Genomic DNA, 12776 nt, shown 5'->3' with positions numbered 1-12776 from the left:
CTACACTGTGTGCATGCTGAGGCTTGGTATTCATTAATCTTATTTTTGCAGTGCACAATATCAATATAGAATTTTTTTATAAGAAGTGGGAAGAAATTTGAAGCACAAAGTTGCTTTCTCTTACAGTTATCCCACCCTGAGACAGATAGTTTTGCCTACCCTGATTAAAAACAGCACACATCGCTCATGTACAGTACATATTCATTAGGTAGTCCAGAATTAGTTAGAATTAGGGTCTATGACAGCATATAGATAATATTTAAGTCCCTATCTAAAAAAGAAAACCAAAGACAATGACATTTGGAATAATGGCAGAAAACTGCTGAAGTTTTGCAGGAATCATCTACTGTCGTTAATGAATAATGTGTCAAACCGAAGACATAAAAATCGCATTTCAGAGCTCATTACATACGTCCTAAATTGGTAGAGGAGTAAAGTAACCATAGAAAACTCACATGTAATGTCTTAAAGAAACACAAAACCTGGCAATGAATATTTGTGTTGTACATGCTGTAGATGTGCTCAGATTCTGTCTGAATGCTTGAAAACCAGGAAACCTGGAAAACCAGCTTTATGAGAAGACTGACACAGAAGTTTGAGAACAAGACACTAATTCACTCTCTGGCATTGTTGAGATTTTCATGTTCCAGGCTGGTAACGGATATTTTCTGGATCCCTTTCATTTTGTGCGTCTTCAAAAAAGTGCAGCATCCTTCGTTTCCACAGCTGACACTGATGTATGAGAATTAAATGTCTTCATAATCACAGGACCTCTTTGCTTCATTTGTTGCGGGTGTAGAAGTAGAGAACCCCTGGTCTGGATGTGTTGAAGACCTACAGCAGTCCACTCATGGAATGAAACTACAGAGTGGGTCTGTTTCGTGACTATATATCTGTGTACTGGGGGGCACAGTGGTTAGCAATGCTGCATCATAGCGCTTAGTCCCTGGGTTTAATTCCAGACTTTGGGGTGTTGTCTGCCTGGAGTTAGTATGTTCTCCCCATGTTTGTGTGGGTTTCCTCTGGCTGCTGCTTCTTCTATAGTCCAAAGACATACAGTAATAATGGACTACTTGGCTTTTGGGAAAAATGGCCCTGGTGTGTGTGTGTTACCAGTTACAGGAGTGACAGCACCCCCTCTGTGTCACGGACGTCCAAAGGGACTAACCGTGGAGAGCAGGAGAGCGGAAAAAGACCCATCTGCGTAGCGGCAGAACGGGAAAAAGGCCCGGGCTCAGCAGTTCAGGAGTCAGGTAGAAACCAAAGCCCTCAGGCAGCGGACGTGGGGCGACCTGGGTGGTTAGGCGGGTTTCAGGACATCCGAACGTCAATGCTGAGCTCGGGCAGAGTGCAAGACCCGGAAATATATAGCCCAAGGGAAAGAGAAGGACCAGAAGGACAGCAGGCAGGAAACTAGGGACAGGACAGTAGGAGCGCCCTCTGGCTGCAGAGGGCGTGACACTCTGAAACCTAGACAGTGTATAGCTCTGTAGAGCCAGAGGAGCCTGGGGTTACCTGCTGTGTGGCGCCATTGTGAGTCTCAACAAGGGCAGAGACAGCTGCACGTGTCACATTTAGTCCAGCTTTAACCTCTCAGATGGGCTCTGTCCAGGTTTGATCATGAAAACTGAGCCTGAGCTATAAAGGGGGCTTCATGAAATAATGGAACAGAGACCCATAGAGAGTGTTCATTACTAATAAATACATTAGTAACACTTCTATTATATTCTATATTTTAAACAAAAACAGTCTTTGACAAGCCGCTAAGTAGCAGTTCGAATTCTAAAACAAGTTCCGCTGTCGGTAATTGTTTTGTTTTTATGTGTGGCATTGATCGACACCAGAAATAATCTGAGCTGCCACCGTGAATGTTATTAAGAGTCTCTATTTTTCAAATGTGGGACTCAGATTTAACCTTCGAATTTAAGAAGCTCATATACTTTGCCAATAATGGTTCCCCTTCACATAAAGAGTGGTTTGTACTACATGAGCGCAATATTTCTGCTGATCCTAGATGTCTGGAGAAAACCAAACCCGAAACCACAAGGTAGAATTTCACCGCTCTGCTTTTACAGATTGAAAAACCCAGTTCTGAATAATATGAACCAGAATTTTTAAGATCAAATGATCTCATTCTTGCTCCCCTGTCTCACGCTCTCTGTATTGTTATTCTAATTTGAAACGTCATAGCGAGTATGAAGTTTATCTTTTTCATTTCAATGTATTGATTTATTGAAACATTTCCTCATCTGCATTGTAACCTGTCTTTTTTCTGCCCTATAATGGTGCTACCAACCACATCATTTTAAAAAGCTTCTCCAATAATGGCGAGAATAAGGGCTGCATTTTGTCGATAAAACTGATGCATGATTCAAAGCCCTGAAATGAATTCCGCAATTACCTCGGAGTTTGTTTTTCTTTGGAAATGTCGCAGTTGCATTTTAAGGACCGCTCTGCGAGAATCCGAAAAAACAATGGAAATACTTCCAATTATATTTAGATAAAGCATGTCTACGTGAGGCATGTATAATCTCAATTCCACATGTAGCAAATCTAAAAAAGGTGTATTTTTGTGTGGTCTTTCGATGAGATAACATTTTCAAAACACTCAAAGATTTAAAAGGATATAAAGGACCAAATGGGACTATCGAATGCGTGCAAATATCTCTTAATGAGTTTAAAGGAGAAGAGGAAGCAAGCAAGCACAGTATATTTCAGCATTCCTGCCATTGCACAAGGAAATCCAGAAAAGCGTAATGCTTTTAACACTTCATCCTTTAAACTCTGAGGATACCAATTTTCTCTCTCTCTCATTTGTCTGCTGCAGAAACCACCCCACTCACTATGTCTGGTTCATTTCTTTTGCACTTACAGTCTGTCAATCTCATCGCATTCAGGAGCTGAGTCCTTTAAATGCGGGATATTTAAATAGCAATCCATTCAGAGAAATAAGATCTTCATTTTACACTGTAATGGAAAAGCATTTGTGTCAGTTTTTTTGGGGGTGGGGGGGGGGGGGGGGGGCACAGTGGGGAATGATGGTCACCCACTGCTTGAATTAAATGCATTAAATGTTATAGTGATATCAAACCCCTTTGTTTGGACTGGTAAAAAAAAAAGATAAGAAAATAAAGAGATGTGATTTTCATTCTGCTATAAAAAACGAGATTCTGCATTTTCCTTCTTATATAAGCATATAATTCCTCAATAGACAGGTTCTGTCTTGTGCTCTGATTTGCACTTGAAAATCTAATAACTTCTGACTGGTGAGGAGTTCTATTTAAACCTAATATATGATCGAGAATTGAATAAGGCAGAGATATGAGTGTTTTCATTCAGTCTCCAGTGGCTACTATTGAAGCTCTGGTGCTGTATGTGAACATTATGTTGTAGCAATAAGTATTAATGTTTTCCTGTCTCTTCAAGTCAGCGTTCAGACACACTTAGCCTTCTTGTAATGTCTGCAATAATGAGACACTGAGAAGCAGCAGAGCCCAGGAATTCTACACACACATTCAGAACACAAGAAGCCCAACAATTATCAGGGTGCCAAAACTCCCATCCTTGTTAAGCATGCTCACTGAAGGTCAAAATCAAAGGGACTGGGGATCCCCCATGCAAAGTTACTGCAGTGCAGCATGATTGAAAATGTACATGTAAAAACCCGGTGAAATCATATTAAAATTACGGTAAAGCACAGAGAGAAATCTGACAAACTGTGATTCATTTTTGCATTTTATCCCTAAAGCCAGCTGGGTTGGAGGTTGAATTACTTTTTAATAAATCTGTTTAAATTTTGCAGCAATGCATTTCTTGTCAAACATGTAATCACTTGTATATCATGGTAAAATGGGTAACCACGGTAAAATTAATCACCCATCAGGGAAAACTCCAAAAAATAATGTACGGATTTCCCTCAATAGGCTTTTCATAAGGGGATTTGACACCTAGAGTAAAGTTTACAATTAATAAATGGGTCTCAGATTACTCAAATGCAAACAATTATTATTAAAAAATATTAGGTCTCTTTAAGCTCTGTTTGTAATCAACCCATTGAATAAGTTAAACAATGTCACCTTTTTCTTCTGCCTACTCTACTGGGTAGTCTTTGCATCACCCTGTCTGGCTGTCTTATTTACTACTGGTTCATGGATGATTTACTAGTGGTGTTACAGTCTCTGATGAGGAGTGTGTGCTAAATATTTTATAGGAAGCTGCTAGGTGGTCAAGTCACTGCAGCTCTAGAATATCAGTGTATCCAAGTCCACTATACTTTCCTATCCATGGCCACAGAAAGAAGACTGGGGTTTGAGGATCTATGCAGACAAATCCTTCACAATCATTTCTTGTACAGTACAGACACATAAATACTGTTTCAGAACCCAATTCAGAGATGTAAAATTGATTTCCCTATTGTTTCATCACTTTTGGAAGAAAACATCAGGTTCTAATGATGAAGCCATGCTTGAAAGCATACAAGAGGTCTGTATACCACAATAAAGTCCATATAAACAGGAAGAGGAATATGTGACATGCGGGGCTACTGTCCTCGCCTTTTGTGTTTTCTGCACTTACTGTACCTGTGAAATCCACCACAAACTGTAATGTACTGTACTGGGTTTGCCAGTTTGCCTGAACAGTTCCCAAAGGTAAAACACAAAGAACCACATTATCTAGCGCTTGTTCCCAATTCCAAAGTACCCAAGTCCAGTCACCCAGGTACAGTATACCACTGAGAAGGATTTCTGTGTCTCTTGAAAACGTTGGCTTCTTAACACTCAAGAACTGGGGCTAAATCATCTGCCTTAAAATTTAATTGTAACTGCTTCATTCTTAGCCCCAGATCATGAACTACTGTGGATTTGAAAATCTATTTGCACCTCATGACTGAGGACCGATTGTCTTGAGCTTTACAGCAGATGTCCTGGTGGCAGTCCTAGAAATGAATAGCTTGGAGGTGTAGGGCTCTATATTACATAAGCCTTGAGGAAATCATGATACAGCAGAATAGGTCAAATGACCCCCTTCAGCTAGTAATTTCCCTTAAGAAATAAAATGCTTACTTCATGGCATCTGGATACATTTCAGGTTCTTACAAGTTACTACACAAATTGTACCAGTGAAACAGGAAAGCAAATACACATCTTTATTATTATTTTAACTCCATGTCTGTGTATCCCAGTTTATTCAAGATAAGTTAAGTAACACAACATAGCCAGCCCTCAGCCCTGCCACTGGGGAAACCAGAGAGGTTCAACCACAGTGTTTATCTCTGCTCCTGCAGAACACCCTGCATCAGCGCCAGCGTCACTGGAGAGGAAACTCCAGCCTCTTCTGCTCCTGCAAATTCAAAAAGCGTCTCTCTCTGCCTTCTGCGCTTGTTGGTACTTTCTTACCGAGTGATTTCACTACAAAGCCGTCTGACTTCACAGGGATGTGTGAGGCTGTTAAATGACTCTTCTCCATCTGCACTTCCCTGCTGCGGAGTCTTCAGAGGTTCTGCATCCTCGTCTTGGGCTTATGTTTCCCAAGCAGGTAGGAGGCTTTCTGACTTCACCACCCTATCAATTCCTCAGCACCAACAGAGCTCAGCGACAGGCCTTTCTTTGAAGAAAAGCCGGGACATGAACTTTGCACATACAGGTAGAGTATTTGAATAATACAGTGTGATGGTGAAGCATGACTTCAATTAATGCATTTTTTTTTCTCTATTCCAATCTAAATGATTTTTAAAACACTGCCACCCAATTATTAGATAAAGGCACATAAACACTTCCATGGCTGTAGGGCTTATTTGTCTTAATAAGCTCGACCTCCCCTCCTTTCAGAGAGAATACCCTCGCAGACCGACTCCATTAAACCTCCTTTCGTCTGACTATATTTCAATTCAGCACAGAAGATAGATCACCAGGCACTTCGTGATGAAGGCATTCTAGTTACAAAGGCCGTCTGTTCGTGCAGTTTGTAAGTTATGCCTTTCAATAAAGATATTTCAAGCAGAACAAGTTTGAAGAAGAAATCAAACCGTGGCCCCATTCTGTAAATGCTGATGATACACTATTTGGTTCAACTCCATTTGTGTCCTTTTAACAACTGTGGGTAAAATGGTGTCCTTGTCTACAGACGTGATCAGCTGAATGGATTCATATTAAGTAAACCATATGTATTGACCTGGAGGTTAATGGAATTATTATTATTAATTTATTTGGCAAATGGTTTATCCACAGCAACCTACGTTTATGCAGCTGACCATTTTAGTGTAGCAATCTGAGTGAAGTTACTTGTTCAGGGATACAACAGCAGGGGCTTCCCTGGGATTTGAACCCACAGTCTTCTAGTTATGAGTCAAGAGCCCTAGATTTGTAACATATGGTGTTTATTGTTCCAAGCTCTGTGTTAGTAATAATAACAGGAATAGTCGAAATCTCCTGTCTGCATGTAAAGAGGTATACAAGAGTTCTACAAAAGAGAAAAGACGGAGCATGAAACGTATTAATAGGAAAGGGAGCTGAGACCTCTCAAAATTATTTTTAGTAGTTTTTTGACATCAAATAATGGATTGTTCCAAAACACAACTTTCCTTCCTACGGTTCTGTAGGAATAGACCATCAGCTAATGCCTGTGTTTGGCTCTTTAAGAATCAGTGACAGGATTAGAGGTAGGGACCTGTAAGAATCTGTAGAACATTTCATAATGCGGCTCCTGCCCTTCTGTTCAGTGATTATATCACCCTGTTAAGGTGTGCACTATCTGAGCAGGGATAAGGAACTGTATAAATGCATTCCGGAGGCTATGGTAATCAGTTTAGGGCAGACAATATTCTCTCAGAGATGAGCATTATGAATGCAGTACCGAGATGGGGAAAATTTATTAAAATAATGCTGGCATAATAGAGTAAACTAAATTTGTGCCTTGCTTATTTTGCAATGAAAATGCAATTTGCTTTTTTCAGCCTCTGTAAAAAAAAAAAGAAGATCTTTTTCACTTTTCAAGAGTTTGGGATTTAAAAGGCTTTTTGGGTTCTTGTTTTTGACATCTGAGCAGCAGTAAAAACAGCCTAATAGATTGTTTTTATTTGCTTTGATTTGCATTCTGGGTCCACGAAGGCAACTTTGTGTGGCTACGACATTTTTTTTTTCCCAGATCTCTCACTGGGAATGTGTGTATCACGTTTTGAATGGTTGTGGAGAGCAGATGATCTTATGTCACGGGTTTCAGCCTCCCCCCCCCACCCCCCAACCCTCAAAAAATATGTAAAAACAAGATTATGACTCATCAACCTGCTGTTAAACATGAATCAGCTGTCAGTCCAAAGAGGAGAGGATGTGCAGCTGGGAAGATACTAGCACCTGTCAGACGCTCTCTTGCTTATATCCATGGTCTCCCGGCAGAATTACACTGCCAGAGCAGCCCAGACAGGAAGACAGCTTGCCCCCCTCAGGCAGAGCAGAAAAAAAATGTAGACTGACAGTACAAGAAAAGAATTCACCATGACATCACATTCCACCGATGACCTCATAGTTCAGGATGACCCTGCACCTAAGAGCCAGCTGAGCCCTGCTTGATTTCTCCATGACTCTCCTTTCCCACCTATGATTCCTCTTCCCTTTCAGACACCTACTTTCAACGTTCAACAGCCCAGCATTAGAATGCTTTCCCACACCTTGTGTAAGCGTCTGTAAATTCGCTTATGGTATGATGCGCTTGAGAAACAACATTTAAATGTCTTTAGATTCCATCTGGCAGTACTGTTCCTACCCACATCATCACCTTACCCTGCTGTGTTAATTTAGTTGTCTTCTCGTTGACACCGAGATGGTGAATAATTTGGTCCTGCCAGTTAAGCCACTGCACCAGTGATGACCTAAAACAGAACTCAATTCGGACAGCTTCCTCATCTTAAGGGCTCTCTGGACTCTGAGCTCCGCTCGTGAAGAGGCCAGTGCATTAAGGCAAAGCATCAGTCCTCCAAGGACTGCAGGTCCCCAGTGGTCGAATATTTGTTCTGCTGACTTCTGTTAGTTCGGTGTTCGTGATAAATGAAGAGGACACAAAGCCATTTAGTTTGGAGAAACGTGGGGCCTTGCAGCGTGACGACATCTGTCCCGAAGAGTAATTGTTCCATGTGCTGCCTTATTTTTTTTCCCCGCTGTAAAAAAATGGGAAAAAAAATACTGAACCCGCACCTTTTCATCACAGAACTCATTTGTTTCACACGAATACTTCAGAGATCATATTCATTTTTTTTCCAGTAACCCTCCTGTTGCGACAGGTTCCGGCTGCACACAGAGAGCAAGTTCACGTGGATCCTTTAATCTGCTGATACCTGCACCCTCCTTGTCCCACAGAACTTGTTTCATAACCCGCCTCTCATCCTGCTTCATCTGGAGCCTCCCTGCAGAGGAAACTCCGGCCTCTGCTGCTCCTGATCCTACGAGTTCAAAGAGCGGTTCTCTCTGGCATTTGTACTTGTTGGTACTTTTTTAGAGAGTGATTTCACTACAAAGCTGTCCGACTTCACCGGGACGTGTGAGGCTCTTACAGGACTCTTCTCCATCTGCACTTCCCTGCTGCTGAGTCTTCAGAGGTTCTGCATCCTCATCTTGGGGTGATGATTCCCAAGCAGGTAGGAGGCTTTCTGACTTCAGCACCCTATCAATTCCTCAGCACCAACAGAGCTCAGCAGCAGGCCTTTCTTTGAAGAAAAGCCGGGACATGACCTTCAGCCATCCAGCTGGTGCGTCTGAAACAAATTACAATCAGAATATTCAAAACAGACTGAATTTCAAGGTAAACAGAAAACCTTTTTGGAAAGAACATTGTCTTTTTGTGATTGAGACGTATTCAGTGAGTTGTGCTTTAGAGTGTTTGGTTCTCACAAAGTAAATACAATATCGAAAGCTTTCAAGGTCCAAAGGGAAAAAGTACAATTATAGTCCACACGGCATTCCATATATACAGCAAATGAAAAAACAAAAAGTCTTAAAAAAAAAACAAAACTGTTTTTGTGCCCCCAAACTGGTTTTTGTGTTTTTTGTGAAAATGAAAGAAACAGAAATGAACAGAACTGCAACTAAAAGGACCCCTATTTGATGTTGTAATCTGCTTTGAAATGATTTCTGAACGGATGATGAGAGGACGTCAGGGCTGTGATCTCCTGGTTGGTCTCCCCACCACAGCTCCTGCGCCGATCCTCCTATTATTGGAATTGTGGGATGTTGCCTCTTCACTGGGGCTTGAAGGGAGTCAAAGGTATAGCCAGACCCCAATACAGTCCACCTCGCCCCCTAGTGTACAGAGAAGAAACAGCAGGCTTCCTCTTTTTTTCATTATAGGTATGCGTGTACCTCAGTGGGGGTGGTGTAGGTCATATGAAAGAGGAGAAGAGTGGGCGTTTATAATAATAACATGAGTAATAACAATATCACCTACAGTTATATTCTGTTTTGGTGATCCGTGATCCGCACCACTGAAATAATCCCGATGAAAGCAATGAGACACACACTCGCACACCCTTTAGAGATACTTTGTCCTTTAGAGAGATCATTATCGCTTTCTGTTTTTGCCTAGACTGGTCTTTAAACTGTAGCGCTGTGCAATTTTGTGGGTGGGCTGACAATAAGCAGTAGGATAAGTGCCACACAACAGGGAACGGATGCTGCTGGGCTATGCCTCCTGTGTTAAAAGTTGGCTAGATTCAAGCTGAAAATGACCCTCTCCCACACAGTTTCATGTCAAATGATAATATACAGTATTGCGCGCACTGTGACTTTGGCCCATATTGTTTCATTACTACACTGGAGCTCACATTGGGGAATAAAAAAAACAACAGCCGTAATTATCAGACAGCAAATAGAAGTCTGCATGGGTCCACAGAAGGTCTTGTCAGCATTTGCATTTTCATTGTCTTCAGATTTCTATCCTGGGATTTCTGCTGACTTGAAGACATGACCTCCCACACATACAGTATTGGGAGGAGGAGGCTGGAGAAGCATCCTGTAGTCAATTATGGTCTGGGAAGCAAAAATTAGAATTTCTTTAGAAAACGACAATCTCGTTTCAGCTCACCTTTTAACACTCGCATTGCGTGCGGTATTTAAATTGCACAGCCCGGATTCCAAAGCGCTCTGTTCTGGCTGTGGCATGAGATTGGCTCTGACTTCTTGCAGCTCCAAGTGAAAGATAACTGCCCAGCTCCCCTGTGCAGCTGATACAGCCTCGGGCAAGGCTGCCTCACATCCAGTCGCTGCTCAGAAAGCATTCGCACTGGTTACTATTAGCTGAACACTTTTCAGACTGAGAGCAGTACACCTTTGCCCAAGGTATTCACACACAAACTTTTGCATCTAATCGACACTGAAAACCTCCTTATTTCTGCCTTACCTTAACATTTTTTCAGACTCTGCCCATTACAGAGGATGGCCCCAGGGATGCACCTTGCCAGGCGCAAATATTTGAGGCATTTAGAGTGAAGTTCTTAACCTCCTGTTTCAGGCTCCCACAGTAGTAGCTTTTATCTGTACACGTCAGCCCTGTATCCCTTGTTGGAGTCTGTGAAGATGAAATAAACCAGACACACAAAACCCAGCTACCTCTACTTGCAGTTCAAATGCCAGAAAGACTTAATAAGCTCATTTTCATGAATTACTTTCTTTTGTTAAAGACAGACATCAGTGTATCTGGCATCACTGAGCCAAATGGGGATCTGAATTGTACATTCTTCAACTCTAAAATTTAAAATAGGACATAGTAATAAGTATAAAAACAAAAAGGTAGATTGCAGTAGTTCAAGCCTGACGCTTCTTTATACAGTTAAATGACATAAAAAAAACATGTATATCGTTCCTAGACCTTACAATAATAATTCCTTATACTTACTGTATATAGCGCTTCTCTGGACACTCCACTCAAAGTGCCTTACAGGTAATGGGGATCCCCTCCACCACCACCAATGTATATCTCCCCACCACAATGATGCCCCAGACTGCACCAGTACACTCCCCACATACCAACTCTCAGTGGGGAGGAGAACAGAGTGATGAAGCCAGTTCAGAGATTGGGATTATTATGACTGGTAAAGGACAGGGGAAAATATGGCCAGGATGCTTGGGTTACACCCCTACTCTTTTTGGGAAATACCATGGACAGTGCCTTTTGTTACAGTATAGTGTCCCCTTCACCATACTGGGGCACTGAGACCCACACATACCACAGAGTGAGTGCTCCCTACCTGTCCCACTAACACCTCTTCCAGCAGCAACCTTAGTTTTTCCCATGAGGTCTCCCATCCAGGTACTGGCCAGGCTCACACCTGCTGAGCTTCAGGGGGCTGCCAGTTGTGAGTTGCAGGGTGATATAGCTGCTGGCTAGACCTCACACCTGGCCCCATTCACACCCCCCATTACAGACAATAATGTAGCAGAAGTGTGTGTCACAGATGTGAAGCGTGCACTAAAGAAATGAATCTAGCAGGTTTCATGGACATTTTCGTGACATTCATGAGAGGGTCTGTTAAACATAATGATCATGCAGTGAGAACAGGGTGTAACAGCCACAGCAGTGAGTGGTTTAATTCGTCAGTGCCATCAATAAAAAGCATTTTCAGATAAACAACTGCATGATTGCTGTTTCATATGAACTGCTTGTTCTAAATTACTTCATCGGAAATAAGCATGCTCCAGTAGATATCCAGACAGCTTGATTGGACAATTAGTATTTCTGCTCGCTCTTTAATCAAAACACATCTATGCAAGCCCAAAACTGATCAACTCTAACTTGTCTGTACAGCGTTTCATAGAATATAACCAGCACAGAGTAATATATTGTACTGCACTGTAATGCCAGAACCTGTGTCTGGTTGTTTGTATTGAAGAATTCATTCGGCAACCTTGTCTCTTTTCAAGGAGCCCATCAATGTATGTATGAGGCCAAGTGAGATTGTGACCTGCTCTCTGCATGTCAGCAGGGTCTTGTCCACCAATTCCCATCTGTCTTTTATAATTCATCAGTTTAGGCCCAACGGATCAGAGTAAGCACCATCCCAGTGATGCATTTCAGAACAACCCAGAACAATTCAGATGTGTCTCCTTTTCATTTTAATTTTCAGCATCAGGCTAAACAGGGGAAATGCACAGCCTTCTACTGAAGAAAGGCTGGCTCTCCACAAACTCAGGGAGTCCTAGGGGATCCCAGGGACTTGGAAAAATAAAGACAAATAGTTAAAATGATTACAAATGCATTTCAGTGGCAACGACATTGTGCAGCTCAGGCATTACAAATGCTTTAAGGAGGGTAGTGCATGTTTTTTAAAAAGTACTTCCTTGTTAGGATAAAATATTTTGCACCCTTTTCATGGACTTATCTGTGTAACAAAAACATTACTGCATCATAGTATTTATAAACAACAGCGGCATCTTTTCGAAAGTGCTAAGATTTATTTGCAAGATGAAAGTGCCTGGATTACTTTCTTCCAACTTGGAAGATTTTTAGGGGACTAAAATAAACACAACATTGACACCATGTATGGTAATCTCACTGCTGTGAGTCACTGGCTGGAGTACTCCAATGAATTAATACTGCAGCTCTTTCCTTCCTGCAGATAGCGCCAGGCTTCTGATACGAACAAGATGTAGCCACTACTGTACGTCTGATCGTGCTCATTGTCTGGGTAAAAATACCTTGACATGCACACAATATGGCATGCACAGCTTGTTGCTGTCTCTCCTTTCCATGCAAAGCTATGCCTTTTCCACCTTTGTTTAATCAGAATCTGATGC

The sequence above is a fragment of the Atractosteus spatula genome, chromosome 27 (assembly GCF_055471065.1).
Source record: "Atractosteus spatula isolate fAtrSpa1 chromosome 27, fAtrSpa1.hap1, whole genome shotgun sequence".
Classification (NCBI taxonomy): domain Eukaryota; kingdom Metazoa; phylum Chordata; class Actinopteri; order Semionotiformes; family Lepisosteidae; genus Atractosteus; species Atractosteus spatula.
This window is presented reverse-complemented; position numbering follows the sequence as displayed.